Here is a 16,298-nt window from a genome sequence, read left to right on the forward strand (position 1 = left end):
CCAGAGATCAAATTACTAATATTCATTGGATACTGGAGAAAGCAAGTGAATTCCAAAGAAACATCTACTTCTGCTTCATTGACTACACTAAAATCTTTGACTATGTGGATCACAACAAACTGCAGAAAATTCTTAAAGAGATGAGAGTACCAGACCACCTTACCTGTCTCCAGAGAAACCTGTATCCAATCAAGAAGTAACAGAATCGGACATGGTACAATGGACTGGCTCCAAATTGGGAAAGGAGTACATCAAGGCTGTATATTGTCACCCTGCTTATTTAACTTCTATGCAGAGTATATCATGCGAAATGCCAGGGTGGATGAAGCTCAAGCTGGAATCAAGACTCCTGGAAGAAATATCAACAACCTCAGATATGGAAATGATACAACTCTAATGGCAGAAAGTGAAGAGGAACTAAAGAGCCTCTTAATGAGAGTAAAAGAGGAGAATGAAAAAGCTGGCTTAAAACTCAACATTCAGAAAACTAAGATCATGGCACCTGGTCCCATCACTTCATAGCAAATAGAAGGGGGTAAAATTGAGGCATATAAGTTAAATAAGCAGGGTGACAATATACAGCCTTGACGTACTCCTTTTCTATTTGGAACAAGTCTGTTGTTCCATGTCCAGTTCTAACTGTTGCTTTATGACCTGCATATAGATTTCTCAAGAGGCAGGTCAGGTGGTCTGGTATGCAGAGTACATCATGAGAAACGCTGGGCTGGAAGAAGCACAAGCTGGAAACAAGATTGCAGGGAGAAATATCAATAACCTCAGATATGCAGATGACACCACCCTTATGGCAGAAAGTGAAGAGGAACTCAAAAGCCTCTTGATGAAAGTGAAAGTGGAGAGTGAAAAAGTTGGCTTAAAGCTTAACATTCAGAAAATGAAGATCATGGCATCTGGTCCCATCACTTCATGGGAAATAGATGGGGAAACAGTGGAAACAGTGTCAGACTTTATTTTTTTGGGCTCCAAAATCACTGCAGATGGTGACTGCAGCCATGAAATTAAAAGACCCTTACTCCTTGGAAGGAAAGTTATGACCAACCTAGATAGCATATTCAAAAGCAGAGATATTACTTTGCCAACAAAGGTCCATCTAGTCAAGGCTATGGTTTTTCCAGTGGTCATGTATGGATGTGAGAGTTGGACTGTGAAGAAATCTGAGCACCGAAGAATTGATGCTTTTGAACTGTGGTGTTGGAGAAGACTCGAGTCCCTTGGACTGCAAGGAGATCCAACCAGTCCATTCTGAGGGAGATCAGCCCTGGGATTTCTTTGGAAGGAAGGATGCTAAAGCTAAAACTCCAGTACTTCGGCCAGCTCATGCGAAGAGTTGACTCATTGGAAAAGACTCTGATGCTGGGAGGGATTAGGGTCAGGAGGAGAAGGGGATGACAGAGGATGAGATGGCTGGATGGCATCACCGACTCGATGGACGTGAGTCTGAGTGAACTCTGGGAGTTGGTGATGGACAGGGAGGCCTGGCGTGCTACGATTCATGGGGTCGTAAAGAGTCAGACAGGACTGAATGACTGAACTGAACTGAAAATTGAGGCAGTGACAGCTTTTATTTTCTTGGCTTCAAAATCATTGTGGACAGTGACTGCAGCCATGAAATTTAAAGATGCTTTCTCCTTGGAAGGAAAGCTATTACAAACCTAGACAGCATATTAAAAAGTAGAGACATCACTTTGCCAACAAAGGTCTGTAGAGTCAAAGCTATGGTTTTTCCAGTAGTCATGTATAGATGTGAGAATTGGATCATAAAGAAGGCTGAGCACCAAAGAATTGATGCTTTTGAATTGTGGTTCTGAAGAAGACTCTTGAGAACCCTTTGGACTGCAAGAAGCTCAAACCAGTCAATCCTAAGGGAAATCAGTCCTGAATATTCATTGGAAGGACTGATGCTGAAGCTCCAGTACTTTGGTGACCTGATATGAAGAGCCTACTCATTGGAAAAGACACTGATGCTTGGAAAGATTGAAGGCAAAAGGTGAATCAGGTGGCAGAGGATAAGATGTTTAGATCGTATCACCAGCTCATTGGACATGAATTTGAGCAAACTCCAGGAGATAGTAGAGGACAATGGAGCCTGGTGTGCTACAGTCCACGGGGTTGCAAGAAGTCGGACATGACGTAGTGACTGAACAATAACAATAGCAAATGTTTGAGTAAAATAAAATGAAATCTGAGATATCTGAAGGATGAACTATACCTATCTTCTTTTTTTATATAGTCCAGGATACATATATTAACACACTGCTGCTGCTGCTAAGTCGCTTCAGTCGTGTCCGACTCTGTGTGACCCCATAGACGGCAGCCCACTAGGCTCCTCTGTCCCTGGGATTCTCCAGGCAAGAACACTGGAGTGGGTTGCCATTTCCTTCTCCTATTAACAAACTGGAAATTAGAAACTCTAGCCTAGACTGTTAGTGGCTTGCCCTGGGTCTCATGGCCAGAAGAAACACCAAGTCCTGTGCTCTTTCTGGCATATATTTTTCTCCTGCATCTCTGAAATGTTCTGAATCTTATTCTTTTATTTATAAATTTATTTTGATTTCTAAAATTCTTAATAAACTGCATATTTAATATACATATTAGCTCCTACTCTTAAGAGAATCATTTTATATGAAAATTGAAGTCTAGTTTTTGAAGTGTATTATGATTAACAGATGGCCTTATATTAGGCCAAGAAGCCACACACACAAGTACACACACCCACAGCTGTTGAGGAAAAAAAAAACGGTGGGAGGTGGTGGGGAGAATCAAGGGCTGGCTGGTGGTAGATCTGAACTACTTTAAACCAAAGAAATGCAAGGGTCTACTATGAAGAACCTCAGAAACCAGTCAAACCAGTTGCTTTTTCCAGTAGCAGGAGACTTTTTGCCTAGATTTCAACATGGTTCAGGGAACATAGACTCAATCCTCACAGGGATCCCAGTAAGCACTCAGTGACTAGCAAAACTTCTAAGGGCTTTTTTTAGACTACTTTGCAGGAGCATAAATTCTGCTTTATTTCTAAGATTTAAGTCTGGCTTCACTTGTAAATATTTTCTTAGAAGTCTTCTTTTTATGGATAGGAAAGGGACAAGAGTCAATAATTGAATGGCTGCTGTGTGGCAGACTCCAATACGTGATCTAGATGATGGTATATATTTTTTAAATGGGATGCATGGGAAACTTTCAAAGAAACATTTGGACATCTTCCCAGAAGACAGATCAACTGGGGATGCTGGGCATCCTGCTGCAGGAATTCATGTTTTTCCTTTGGAGAAGAGGCTGGAAGTTCACCTTTCTAGCCCCTGTCTCATAAGGAAATGAAAATGCATATTTAAGACAGAGTGGGCAATCAATACAGTGGGATGTGAGAACACAGTGTAATTAGTCATGAGTATTCCATCCTGGGACCATGATAAAGGATCAACTCACACAGAAGTGTACAGCTGGCCCTGCACAATTAGTTTCTAGTCAAGCTCCCTTATTCCAAAAACATGTGCAATGAATGTCCCACTCATTCTACCTTTGGAATTTTTACCACTGAGCTCATTCTCAGGGGTCATTCTTAGAATTTTCCCCAGGCCCAAGGAAAGCTCATGACAAACCTCTGTAGAGACTTCCTTGGTGGGTCAGTGGTTACGGTAGAGGCCATGGGTTGGATCCCCTGGTTGAGGAATTAAGATCCCACACACAGTGCAGCCAAATAACTTAAAAACAACAACAACAACAAACCCCTCTGCAACCATGAAATTGAAAAGATCAGGAAAACATGGTGAAGTGTTTGGTTAAAAATAGATTAAAAATCTTTGTCAGTGACAATGAGCCCAACTATACACAGCTGAACCAGGGGGGTTCTGGCAAAGATTCTGAGAATGCAAAACCATGAATGCCTTCTAGCTTTTCTTTTCTTCTGACTTGATGTCTTAGTAAAACTAACAAACTTGAACCATGATGGTGACACAGTATTTAAAAGTAATATTCTAATTTAGAAACTTAAAGCTAGCCAAACTTCCCCAGACCCATGTTCATTTGATTCTCCTCCAACCCTGTATGGCTTACCAATCTCACCTCACCTTTAAAATGCTATATGCTATCTGGATAAACCTCCATTAGAGTACACATCTTTTAAGAAAAGGAATTATTATATTTATCTCGGTATTCTCCCTAACCTCTGTCAGATCTCCAGTGCTTTCTTTTATACACTGTAGGCATTCAATGTTTAATTAATTTAAAGAAATAAAGGATTTTTCACTATCAGAAATAATTTTAGAATTAGAAAAGAACTGTTAATACTGGATAATATTCTGTCTTACATTAATCATGAAAATTCTCAAGATACAGAGAAAACTCTTATCAAGGCAGCCACATGGAGCATAGTTTAATGCTGATGTCACTCATTTTTCCCCCCAGGGTGTCAGCTCAAAAGGGGCCTGCAAAACCCATAAGTTACTTAATTACTTCTTGTTGGTCATGTAGGTCAATAACCAGATACCAAATCATAGTGTTCCTTTCATTTCTATTATTCATGTCACTGGGCAGAGGAACCAGCCAAATTTGCTATCTACAGTCATCCCCTTTGTCATATGAATATGACGAACCTAGCACTCACTAGCTTAGTCTCTTACTCAATGGGATGTTGTAGAAAACAGAATTTCAACTTCTGCTTCTTCTAGAAAGTCTGAACTTACCAGAAAGAGATTGACTGATCCCTGAAAATGGATTGGTTATTAAGACAATATATGGGCTAGATAAGACAAAGATATAGGATTCAGTTTTTCTAAATTTTGCTTCCCTTTCAATAAAGTTCCCCTTTCTTCATGAGGCTTTGTCTATTATCATCTGCACTGATCCATCTCTTTAGTGGAGCCTAAGTAGTACTTGTTTTCAATGTGTTCATCTAAGCTATGGGCTGCTGAGGTCAGGGACCAAGTCTCATGCTTTTTTGGTATTGCCCACCATGTCTAGCATACTTATGTGCACATAATAAGTGCTTTAATATACATGTGTGCATGCTAAGTCACTTCAGTCGTGTCCAACTCTTTGTGACCCTATGGACTGTAGACCGCCAGGCTCCTCTGTCCCTGGGATTTTCCAGGCAAGAATACTAGAGTGGTTTGCCATTCCCTTCTCCTGGGGAATCTTCCCAATCCAGGGATCGAACCTGCATCTCTTGTCTCCTGCATTGGCAAGTGAGTTCTTTACCACTGGCAATAGATTTGGACAAATTTGGCTCTGGAAATAGTGACTGAATCTTTTAGAATTTTCTTTGATCAGAATAATTGGTTTTCTTTCATCAAAATAAATTGATCAGAGTCCCTTAGAGGATTTTAGATACTTCTTTAAGGACTGAGCATATTTCACGATTCCACTAATCCTGTTTTCGAAGAGATTACAATGTAGTAGAAAAACTGGGCACAGGCATAAAATTCAAACAGTATTTGTATTTCTCATTATAAAGTCTAGCCTGGGATGCCAATAATTTCTAGTTACTAAATATTCCTCTGTATGGGCTTGAATCATGTGCACAGTATTAAAGTTTTTCGAGAATAGCATTTGAGGTCATTTATTTTTCTCCTGTGATGTAAGCAGGAGCTTATATGAAGTGAAACAGGAGAAAGAAGAAAAAGCATCTGTTTGATGGTACAGTTTCAGAGAAGTATTCTCAGAAGCAATATCACAAATTCAGAAGCCTACTTTCTCCAGTGTCAGTACTATATGTGTCACCGTGGAGGGTGATTTTGTTCATGAGAACTGGAATAAATACATTCATAAGCCACATATCCAAGATGAACCCAAAGCTAATACAGTTTTAATGAACTTGAGCACTTCAACTTCCTGCTGATGGTGACTTGGGTTATCAAGCATGGGAGTCACTTTTTTATTCATACTCTCATAGGAATTGAAAACATAATTTTCAATTATGATCATTCAGTTTATAATCTATTTTATAGATGAAGAGGTTGACTTCCAAAAAGGTTAAGTATAACTACTCCAAGTCACACAAGTAGTGATATTCATGGTTTTTGGAAGGGGAGAGAATATTCCTTTCCAAACATTCAAAGATACATATGGAAAGCTAGACATTAAAAATTTTTAATGTCATGACTTTACAATCGATCAGTATTTCTTATAGCACTTGCTTTTTTCCTGTTTCATATGTAATTCTGAATACATTTCATCTTCTCCAGGTTTTAAGCAGTTTGATGACCAAACTCAAACCTAAATTAGCTTAACACATCTCTACATACACAGTGTCTCACACTCATAAGCTATATTAAAACTCTATCAATGACCAAAGGAAGGAATGCTCTTTTGGCTTCTCCTCCAAGACAGCTGCCAACCCAGAATGGAATGGACCAAGAGAGAAAAGAGTAGTGTCATCACAAAGACAACCAACCCTCTTATTCCCTTCTGGGGTAATTCAAATAGTAGTCCTAGTCTCAAGTCTCTGTCTGACACAACCCAGTCTCACATATCTCAGTTGTTCCATTTTCTTTACTCCCATTTATACAAGCCGATCAGATATGTTCCAACTGTGAGTCTTTTATAGCCTCTATTTAATTCCTTTGGGAGGTCCCTGTACAAACATTTTTTTAATGGAAATGTGACTGCCATAGCAACTGAGATATAAATGTTGCCTAAGTGAATCACAGTGTTAAGGATGATAGTCTGCAAAAAGACTGAGTTAAATCTGGGGTAGGGATGAGAATCGGGAGTGAATGACGATGATAAAAAATTTTGTCCCCCGAATTCCTGGCTTTGGATTTACCTTTTGTTTAACTTTTCCCACCTAATTGTGGAGGGAAAGCAGTGGGGCAGTAGATGGGGTGAGCCTGCAGTTTACCAGCAGTAAAAGGCTGGTGATGAGTAAAGCAAGACCACTCTACAGCGTTCTTCTCTCCCCATGCGGAAGATAAGGACATATATGAGAAAGACGGATGCAATTGGAGGCCCAGCATCTTAACTTAAGCCGCTTAGTTTGGTACAACCGTAAACTGCCACACAGGGCTCGGCCCAGCAGCCTAAGGACGCAGCGTAAGGAAAGGTAAAGGGATTTCCCGCAAGCTCCACCCCCGGCTTCCCTAAAGATTCAAAACACATTATGTAAATAAGTTACTCTGGGTGTGCACGTGAGAAGGCGCTGGTCCGACAGATAAATACTGTACTTCCAAAGCCCCTTGCACGTGCACCTGGACAGTCCTAAGCCCCTCTCTGGTCTCTTGAAACCAGCCCTCCGCGTTCCTAGCCCCAGCTCGATGGGCGCAGGGCACTGCAGCCTGCACACCGGAGGCTGTGCGGAGCGGGCCGGGCGGCCACATGGCGCGCTCCTGGGTGATGGCAGCTGCGCTTTGTTTCCATCAGCAAGGGGTGAGTCACAGGTTCCCGCAGTTCCTAAGCTGGGCAAACCACTCGGGCCAAGGCTGCTGCAAATTTAACAGCAGGAGCAACTACCGAAGCAGCCGCATCCCATTTCTCCTCTTCCTACTCCTCCTCCACCGCCACTGCCGCTCGGCCGCGGCCACCTCCGCCTGCTGCCTCCACCCAGTCCCCTCCTCCTTCCCCCGCGAACTTAGTCAGCGGTTCGCGCCGCCGCGCCCCGATTGGCCAGCAGAACTCGCCGCGTCACAATGGAGCCGGTTGGAGGCGGTGAGCCGGGCAGCGCTGGGGCTTCCCGCTGAGCCCGCAGCAGCCGGCGCCGAGGAAGTGCGGGCGCGGGGCCGCCGCCGGCGCGCCCGAAGCGGCGCGGGGCGCACGCCGTGAGGAGCGCCGGCGCCCTGGGCCGGAGGCGCACAGGTAGGTCGGGGCCGGACGCCCCGGGTCACGGAGGAGGAGCGGAGCCGATCCAGGTGATGGAGGCAGAGAACAGGGCGAGGGGACGCAGCAGGTGGGGTTGGCCGAGCAGGTGCGGTTACCTGTTCTCGCCTCACCTGAGAGCCGGGCCTGCGGGCAAGTGGCTGGGCGGGAGAGATGAGAAGCGGTTTTGCCACTCCCTTGTCTCCGGGAGAGTGGGAGTGATGCCCGTGACTCCTCCGGGGTGCTGGGGTCATTCGGGGCAGGAGGAATGGACGCTGTCTCCCCCATAATCGCGGCGCTACACCTAAGTGTGAGCTCTCGGGGCGGGGCGGGAACCGGGTTCTGGTTTCCTGGGGCTGGAGTCTCGCCCTCCCTAGGTGAGCAGACCTGTCCGGAGGGCGTCCGCGCTTGGGTCGCTTTCCTTTGCCCCCTGCCTTGGTGCTGTTCGTTGACACACATTTTTCTGCTCTTGGGAAACCTATTATACAGTTGTTCACCTACTGTTTGATGGTGGTGTTGGCTCTCATTTGTTTGAGGGAGAAGGGAGCAACTTCTACCGTTTTCGAGAGAGAATCTGAGTTTCCCCTTACTAGGCTGCAGCTAAGCAGGTGCTGAGAGGTCAGAAGGGAGGAGGCTCAGTGTTGGCTCATCACTATGTCCTCAGCTGACTTCCCAAAGTCCATAGGTTGCCTTTAGTCAGATGACGTGTGTGGAAGACTTTTTTTGTGGTCAGGAAGACCCTGCCGGCAGCCCCCTTCACACCTCCCCCCCAAAAGGTCAAACCTGAACTTAAAAACAAAAACCTACCTCTAAACTTTCTTTAATAAATTCGCCTTGCCAAAAACTTTTAAAAATCCATAAAAAGATACCGGTATGAAAATTTAATTTGCAAATAGGTTACCAACTTAAAATAGACAGTATTCACTTTTTTTTTTAAAGAGAAAATGGTATGTGTCTTTATCAGACTATTAGGTTTCCTAACCTTTAGGTCTCCTAAACCTCCTAGTTAGGTTGTAGTACACAGAAGCAACCAAACTGCAGTGTAATTATTTAATTACAATAACTTCCAGGTGCTGAGGTTGAACCTCCTGAGAGAACCCCAAGTGCTCTTTGATTTGTGAGTGTCAAGGTGACTTCCTTTTACTCCTGGTTTCCTAGTCAACAGCTTCACCCTTGAAGGAATGTGAAATGACAGCCAATCCCGCAAGTGACTGGGCCTCTGTGATTTAACAATATTCGTCCTAGCATGTCTGATGTTACTCTTAGTTCAGGTAATGAGGGGGACGGAGTTGTCTCCAAGTGTTCGTTGAGTCATGATACCTACTATCCATTTACTACATGTTAGAATTAAATTTTGTATTATGTGAAACTTGTTCTTTTTTTCTTAATTTGGAAAAGTGTCCCAGCACGTCCAGCCTAGCGTGAAGATTCACATGTTGAGAATGATTTCATTTGACTAGTTGTTAAGATTTGCTTTATAATAACCATTGTCCTCCCCACTGCTGTTTCATTCCTCTGAAGCCTGGGAATGAAAAGGGTTCTATTGAATATCACTGAAATAGGATATCAGGTCTTCTAAGCTGTTTTTTTTTTTTTTTTTTTTTTAAGAGAATTTGTTTTTTAAAGCAGTTTTAGGTTCACAGCAGAACTGAGAGTAACTGCAGAGAGTTCCCAATATACCCCCTGCCCCCATTCATGCATAGCCTCCCCCATTATCAACATCTCCCACTAGAGTGAGACACTTGATACATAGATGAAGCTACATTGAGACGTATCATCCAAAGACCATAGTTTAGAGTTCACTGTTGGTGTCATACGTTCTGTGGATTTAGCCAATATGTGTAATAACGTGTATCTGCCATTATAATACCATCACGTATGATCCTATATCGTATGATCACTAGCCTAAAAATCCTCTGTGATCTTCCTAGTCATTCCTACTACCTGCCTAACCCTTGGCAACCACTGATATTTTCACTGTGTCCACATTTTTCTTCCAGAATGTCAAATAGCTGGAATCAGTCTGAAGCCTTTGCAGATTGGCTTCTTGCAATTAATATTATGCATTTAGGTTTTCTCCTTGTCTTTTCATGGCTTGATTAACTTATTTTTTTTTAAGCACTGAATAATATTACTTTATGGCTCTAGATTTTTTTAGACTGTGTGGGTATTTTCCTGTAAGTGGCTTGAAGTTTGTGATTTTTTGTTTTATTTTCTGGTGCGGAAGGTTGGAAATATTTAATATGTGAAAGATTCTTATTTGAGCCGAGATTTTTATTTATAAACAAGTTTTTGTAATTTATGAATCTATTTTGATGGTATCTGAATATTTTTATTTTCTTTTTGATTTTTTTAACTGCCCATAAAAATAGCCTATTTAATCTAATCTCTCATGTTCATGTAGTGTCTCCCAAGTTGAATTTCCAATTTTTTTTTTCTCTTTTAGACTTAAAAAAAAATAAAAGTCTCTTTTTTTCTCTTTTTTTTTTTTCTCTTTAAAGCATCCTTCTAGCATACTCTGGTATTATCAGAAGCAAATGTATGCTGGCTCTGTCCTGTTACCCCAGACTCAATGGCATGGTTTCCAGTGCCTTCTATATAGCGTGTCGCCTCTGCTTTCTTGACTCAGGGCGTACTGCTTGTTCTGCAAACATTACAAACCCATGACCACTCATGAGGAATTTGGGAGGCCCAATTATAGTGTAGGGTTTCTTTAATGAATTGTCAAGTGTACTCTAATTTCTGTCATCTCTGTTTTCATATTGCTGCCTTTTCTTTTATTGCTTTTGCCCACTTGCATTCTATTTCTCATCTATATTTTCTAAACTTCCTATGTACCTTTATTATGACAGGTTTTTACAAGGTGTTTAAACTAATGTCTTTGGCAGACATAACAACTTATTTTTTCCTTTTCTGGATTATTAACATTGATCTTAAATAAAATTGGTCCTGTCTGCAGTCACTGAATCTGTCTGCTAAGTTCTTATCAGTGCTGTTCATTTAGAAATTGAACAAAGGGAAATAATAAGCTCCCTGTTCTATGACTTCCTCTTATTTAGGATTCTGCTCAATTGCAACAGAATTTAAATTCACTTCTTCAATGCTGTTGTGAACGCATGTAAAGGAAATGAATAAAAATGAGTTGTCAGAGCTTCAACCTTGACCTTTCCTTTTGCCTTTTTGGCCCTTAAGCCTTGATATGGGTCACGTGATTCTCCTTGGTTCTTTCCAGACTCTGTATCTTTGAACTTCATCTCCTGCTTCTTCAGTTTCAGGGTTCCTTTAATTCTGTGTTGTGTTTGTTTCATCCTGTGGCCATTTTCAGGTATTTCTACAATGCCTACTTCTTGGTCAACAGTATCTGTCAGAGACATCATCAGCTGCAAAGCTTGTATTTCACTTGTCTTTCCAGCTCCACACAGGTGACTCAGATCTTCTCTGCCCATCTCTGATGGAGACTAAATTCTTTACTGTCAAGTAGCATATTCCCTTTGATGATCTCTCAGGTAGGAAGATTTGAGAGCATATTCAAACCATCCTTCTTTTCTTCTGTCATATTTTTTTCAGCATTTTTACACTTACCCCTCAGATCTATTGCAGATTATAATCAAGAATTCTTCAGGCTTCCACCTAAGAACTTAAGCTATGCAGATTGATGGGCCTGGATTTGAACCCTACACTGTATCACTTTGGATGCGTTACTGGATTAGTTAAGATTAGCTGCCAGTTACAGAGACCACAAAGAACAATGGCTTAATTAAACAAAGCAATGTTTGTTTCTCTTTCACGTTAAAGAAAAGTTTGCAAAGAGACAGTCTAGAGCTGGTATTATGATTTTGCAAATCTTTTCAGACCTATGCTGGTTCCACCTTTTAGAACCTCAGACATCAAATCAGACCCTCAATCTTGTGATCCAAAGGGGAGCTTAGGCCATCACATTTAGGTTCCAAGTTTAGAAAGGAAGACGGAAGGAAGGAAAGAAGACAGGGGGGAAAAGCAAGAGACCAGAGTCTCTTAAGGAAATTTCCTGGAGGCTGTCGTACACTTTTTATTATATCTCATTGACCAGACTTTGAGTAATATGACCTCATCTAGCTTTTCACTTTCATGCATTGGAGAAGGAAATGGCAACCCACTCCAGTATTCTTGCCTGGAGAATCCCAGGGACAGCAGAGCCTGGTGGGCTGCCGTCTATGGGGTCGCACAGAGTCGGACACAACTGGAGCGACTTAGCAGCAGCAGCTAGGATAGAGACTAGGGAATATTGTCCTTACTTGAGACAATCTTAAGCCCAGCTAAAACATGGGAGTTTTGCATCCTTAGTAAGATAGAGGGAAAGAAATATTGGAGTAGTCAAACACCACTGTTATTCTACACCTCTTTTTTTCTTGACTTGTTACCCATCTCACAGGAGTCTTAAGATTAAAAGAAATATTAATGTGAAAGCATATAATACAGTATCTGGTGTAAAACAAGCTTTCAGTGAATGTTAGTTCATATTCCTCCTTACTCCTTTTTCATAAATTATCGCATTTCTCTGCTACCACATCATTGGTATCCAAATCCCATTTTAAATACTGGCCCCAACTGATAGTACTAGCCTATAGTCAGGTTCCTTATCATGGGAGAAAGTAACACATTATGACTCAATGTCAGCATCTACTTCTTAGCTTAAAGGGTGGCTAAGATTTAAGATATAGCTCTTGGAATCAAATATAGCTAGATATAAATCCTGGCTCTGTCACTTACTCAGTATGTAACCTCAGCCTCTTGCACCTTCAGTTTCCTCATCTGGAAACCTGCGGTAAGATTCAGATATGAGAAGTATGGAAAAATTGTATTTAGAGTGCCTAAGAAATTGTGTGATTAAGTGCTAGCTTTTCTTTTAAAATTTGGCCCAATCTAGGTGAACCTTTCAGAAAATGACCTCTTATTCCATTAAAAAGAAGTTTTAAAATTGGTCATCTCCATACATATCTAAACCCACTCCAGTGTTCTTGCCTGGAGAATCCCAGGGATGGGGGAGCCTGGTGGGCTGCTGTCTATGGGGTCGCACAGAGTCGGACACGACTGAAGCGACTTAGCAGTAGCAGCAGCATACATATCTAAATGAGTGTTGTTAAATTTTTAGTCAGACTTTTTGAGAATTGTCCCCAAAATCGGTTTAAACCTTGAATAGCTACAAAGTCTTTGCTTTTTTAAAAAAACGAAAACCAGAATAGCTCAGCCTTAACCGTCTTCAGCCTTGATTTAAATGATTTTGGCAGATCCACTCTCAGAAATCATTCCTACCAGTGAGTATATGTCATAGTATTTTTTTTTTCAGCATGTTTGTTAAGCACCTACTGTGTACCAGATATGACTATGCCAGGTTCTAGGGACACAGCAGTAAGCAAAAATGTACATGGTCCCTGCCACCGTGGGGGTTGCAAGATACTAGGGGAGACAGGAGAATCAATCCCTGCAAATAAATGAAAAAAATTGCCACTTAACATGATCAGGAAGGAGATGTACAGGTGCTGTGAAAGTATGTGCAATTATCTTATGGTCAGAAGTTGAATGGTATCTTTAGGAAAAAGTCGGCCAGTGCTTGGAAGCAAAGAGGTGTTGTGGGAGTGTGGTTTGAAATGAGCTCTGTCATGAGATGAGCATGGTCCGAGCACAGATCAGTGTCCCACAGGTTTCCAGCACCATACCAAAGAAGGCATATCATTTGGAGCCATCATTAAAATACGTGTACATAATATATAACTTCTCCATGTGAGTCTCTGGAAGGGACTACATAATTCAGGAATAATTTAATTCTTTTATAATTTATTTATGCTTTAGTGACAAGCTTTAAATTCAGATACCTTTTTAATTTTTGATACACCAAGCAGATACATCTGAGAAAATAGCCAGTAAAATAGGGTCTTTTGAGAGGGTCAGAGGATTGATCTGCATCACCCTTAGTGAGTGGAACTTGAAGACCTTTGGCTGGACAGGTTGACAGATGAATAGGTAACCCACAAAGCAGCAGTGGATGATGACCACAGGCGGGGAGGCAAAGGCAGTGTTTTCTGGAGAGTGGGCTGCATTAGTGAGCTTGGGATGGCCCATCTCTCCAAGCCTTTCAGGCTTGCATAGGTAGGACCCAGCTTAGCACCTTGACAATGGTATACCATTTTTCCTTGTCCTTTCTAGCTGAGCTCATGGGGGCATCCTTTGGGAGAAGTGTTGCATCTCTCATCCCTTTGAGGGCCTTGGAGAGTGTCTGGGAGGCTCTGTTCTCACGTAACGTGTTAAGGCATGACTGAGCCTGCGTGGCAGAGCTGCCTGCCATTGGACTTCAGGTTGTGTCTTGCTCTGAGCAGATAACATTTATGATGAATTTCGTCCATCTAAAAACTTTAAAGTTCATCTCTCTAGGCAAAACTGAGTTTGTTCTTGGCCCCTGATTCAATGCCCAGATAGGCAACTGAGCCAGTGACTTGTCTTTGAAAAGTGTGTGTGAGTCATGATGCAGTTTCTAGATGTGCAGTGCTGTGCTTGGTGGGCAGGTTCCCAGACAATTTATGCTCTGCTAGCACTGCCCTAAGGGGCCGCAAGCCTTTTAACTTCACCCTCCCAGGAATGCCTTTGGAGCTGGGACTTCCTCTGGCTAACCACTAGCCTGGTAGTTGGAATTCCTCCCTCAGGACATGCCAGCCTTTTTACTACACCAGGGACTTCTCCATTGCCTGGACCCCCTTCCCTTATGAGTCTGTGTAACTGCTTCCTTTTCAATGAATAGTTGGCTTCAGTGATCTCAGGGATCCTTTCCCTGATCACCTCGGATAAAATACATCTGCCTGCCCTCACTGTAGTCTTTCAGGCTTTGGTTTATTGTTTGCTGGCTTGTCCCTACCAGAATATAAGTTCTGTGAAAGCAAGGATCTTGTCTCCCTAGTATACCTGCTCTTAAGCCTGGTATGTAGTAAAACTCCCCAGACTGCTACATGTGGTTTGGGGCAAAAAAATTAGCCCTTTGAACGTAAAATGGGGATAATAGCATCTGTGCTACCTGCCTCACAGAACAATGAGGAGCTGGAGTTAATATATACCAAAGATACTCTCCCCACTCCAAACTTGCTGTTTATCTTTAGATTTCATATTTTTGCAAACAGCAATACCATTTACCCAATTATATAGCCCTAAATACTTAGAACTCGTTCTGGGCTTCTCTTTGCTTTGTTCCCTGTTAAACTGCTCTATAAATTCTGGTAACCAGTTTGTCCAGAGGCCGCATCCTTCAGGTCCCTCCCGTCAGCACCCTTCCTTCACAGCTTCTTGACTGCCTTGAGTCTTTTCCAGGCCCGCTGCTTATTGCCTGCAACCAGTAGTTCAGTTTGTAGTCTTTCCAGTCTTCTACCCACCTCCCCCCTCAATTCGTTGTCCACACAAGAGGAAAATAATGATTATGAAAGGTAAATTTCATACCACCATTGCCTGGTTTAATAATCCTTTAATGACTTACTTTGTCAAAGCATCAAGTCCAAATGCCTTGGAGAGCCATATAGTATAGTCTTCCTCTGCCTGCTTCTTCAGGTCTCCAGTTTCACCTTTGACCCCTCATCATTTCTAAATCACGAACGCGTGCACTGTGGATACAGCATGCAATCACAGCCCATGCACCGGGCATCCTAAACTGTTTGCAGTGCAAGGAAGAAGGTAGGAGGTAGCCAGACGGCTCCACTCCATGCCCCACCCCCTTTTTTTCACCTTTTCTCTATCTGTGGTGGTCATACCCCCTTGTCACTTGCTCATGTTTCAGGAGTCAGTTCAAGCATACTTTTTCTGGAAGACCATTCCAGACCCTTCCCTCTGCCTACCACTTCCAAGAGATCCTCATTCCCTTCTCTGTGCTACCTCCGAGCCTTGTACACTTCCTATAAAGATTATTTTGTTCATCCTCTGATTGAGCTTCCTGAGCCAGGCATTATACGTGGCATGTAAATTGATATCTGGGAAAGAATTAGGCAATAAAACTCAGTATACTTATTATCTAGTCCAGGGCTTTGTTACAATAACATTCTTCTGACTGGTATTTGAAAATTTGAAAGATCTCCTTGAAGGTTAGAAGTAGGAAGAAGAATTATCATGTATATGCTGGTAGTAGGTATCAATTGAATGACCGAAATATTTTGTCAGTGAGCTAGTGTTTACTGAATATTTATTGTGTTCAGAGTTCTGGATTTGGCCATTTGCAGGACAGGCTTGAGTCAGCTCTTGGAACTTTTCTAAATTAACTCTGGCTTTACCATTCTATCAGAAGTCAGAATTTTAGATGGTCAGCACAAGTTCTCGGTTTACAGGCAGTTTAGAACAAAGTATCTGAATGTTTTTCATCTAATACCCCCTGAAAGGATTTTGAAACACTATCTCCCTCTTCATGTGTTTTAAAAGTTTATTCTAAATTTTTTAATAGTTGTAATAGATGGTACCTGTGATATATAAATATTGATTTAGAAAGACAT

At 42.0% G+C, this 16,298-nt stretch overlaps 1 protein-coding gene across 14 annotated transcripts in view; it reads left to right on the top strand.

Moving 5' to 3' along the window:
• Positions 1–7,686: 7,686 nt before the first annotated feature.
• LRRC8B (leucine rich repeat containing 8 VRAC subunit B) overlaps positions 7,687–16,298 on the top strand; it is a 73,899-nt gene continuing 65,287 nt past the window's right edge. For 10 of the 14 annotated variants that reach the window (XR_015160466.1, XM_086391063.1, XM_086391071.1 and 7 more), the window contains exon 1: positions 7,687–7,803. The gene's annotated coding sequence lies outside the window, so the exon portion shown is untranslated. Of the gene's footprint in view, positions 7,895–7,933; positions 8,114–8,160; positions 8,181–16,298 lie in introns of those variants that run through there. The other 4 variants (XM_086391064.1, XM_086391073.1, XM_086391068.1 and 1 more) reach the window with 3 other exon arrangements.

Source organism: Bos grunniens, chromosome 3 (genome assembly GCF_055505025.1).
Source record: "Bos grunniens cultivar Pamir isolate PY7600 chromosome 3, Bosgru_T2T1.0, whole genome shotgun sequence".
Taxonomy (NCBI): Eukaryota; Metazoa; Chordata; class Mammalia; order Artiodactyla; family Bovidae; genus Bos; species Bos grunniens.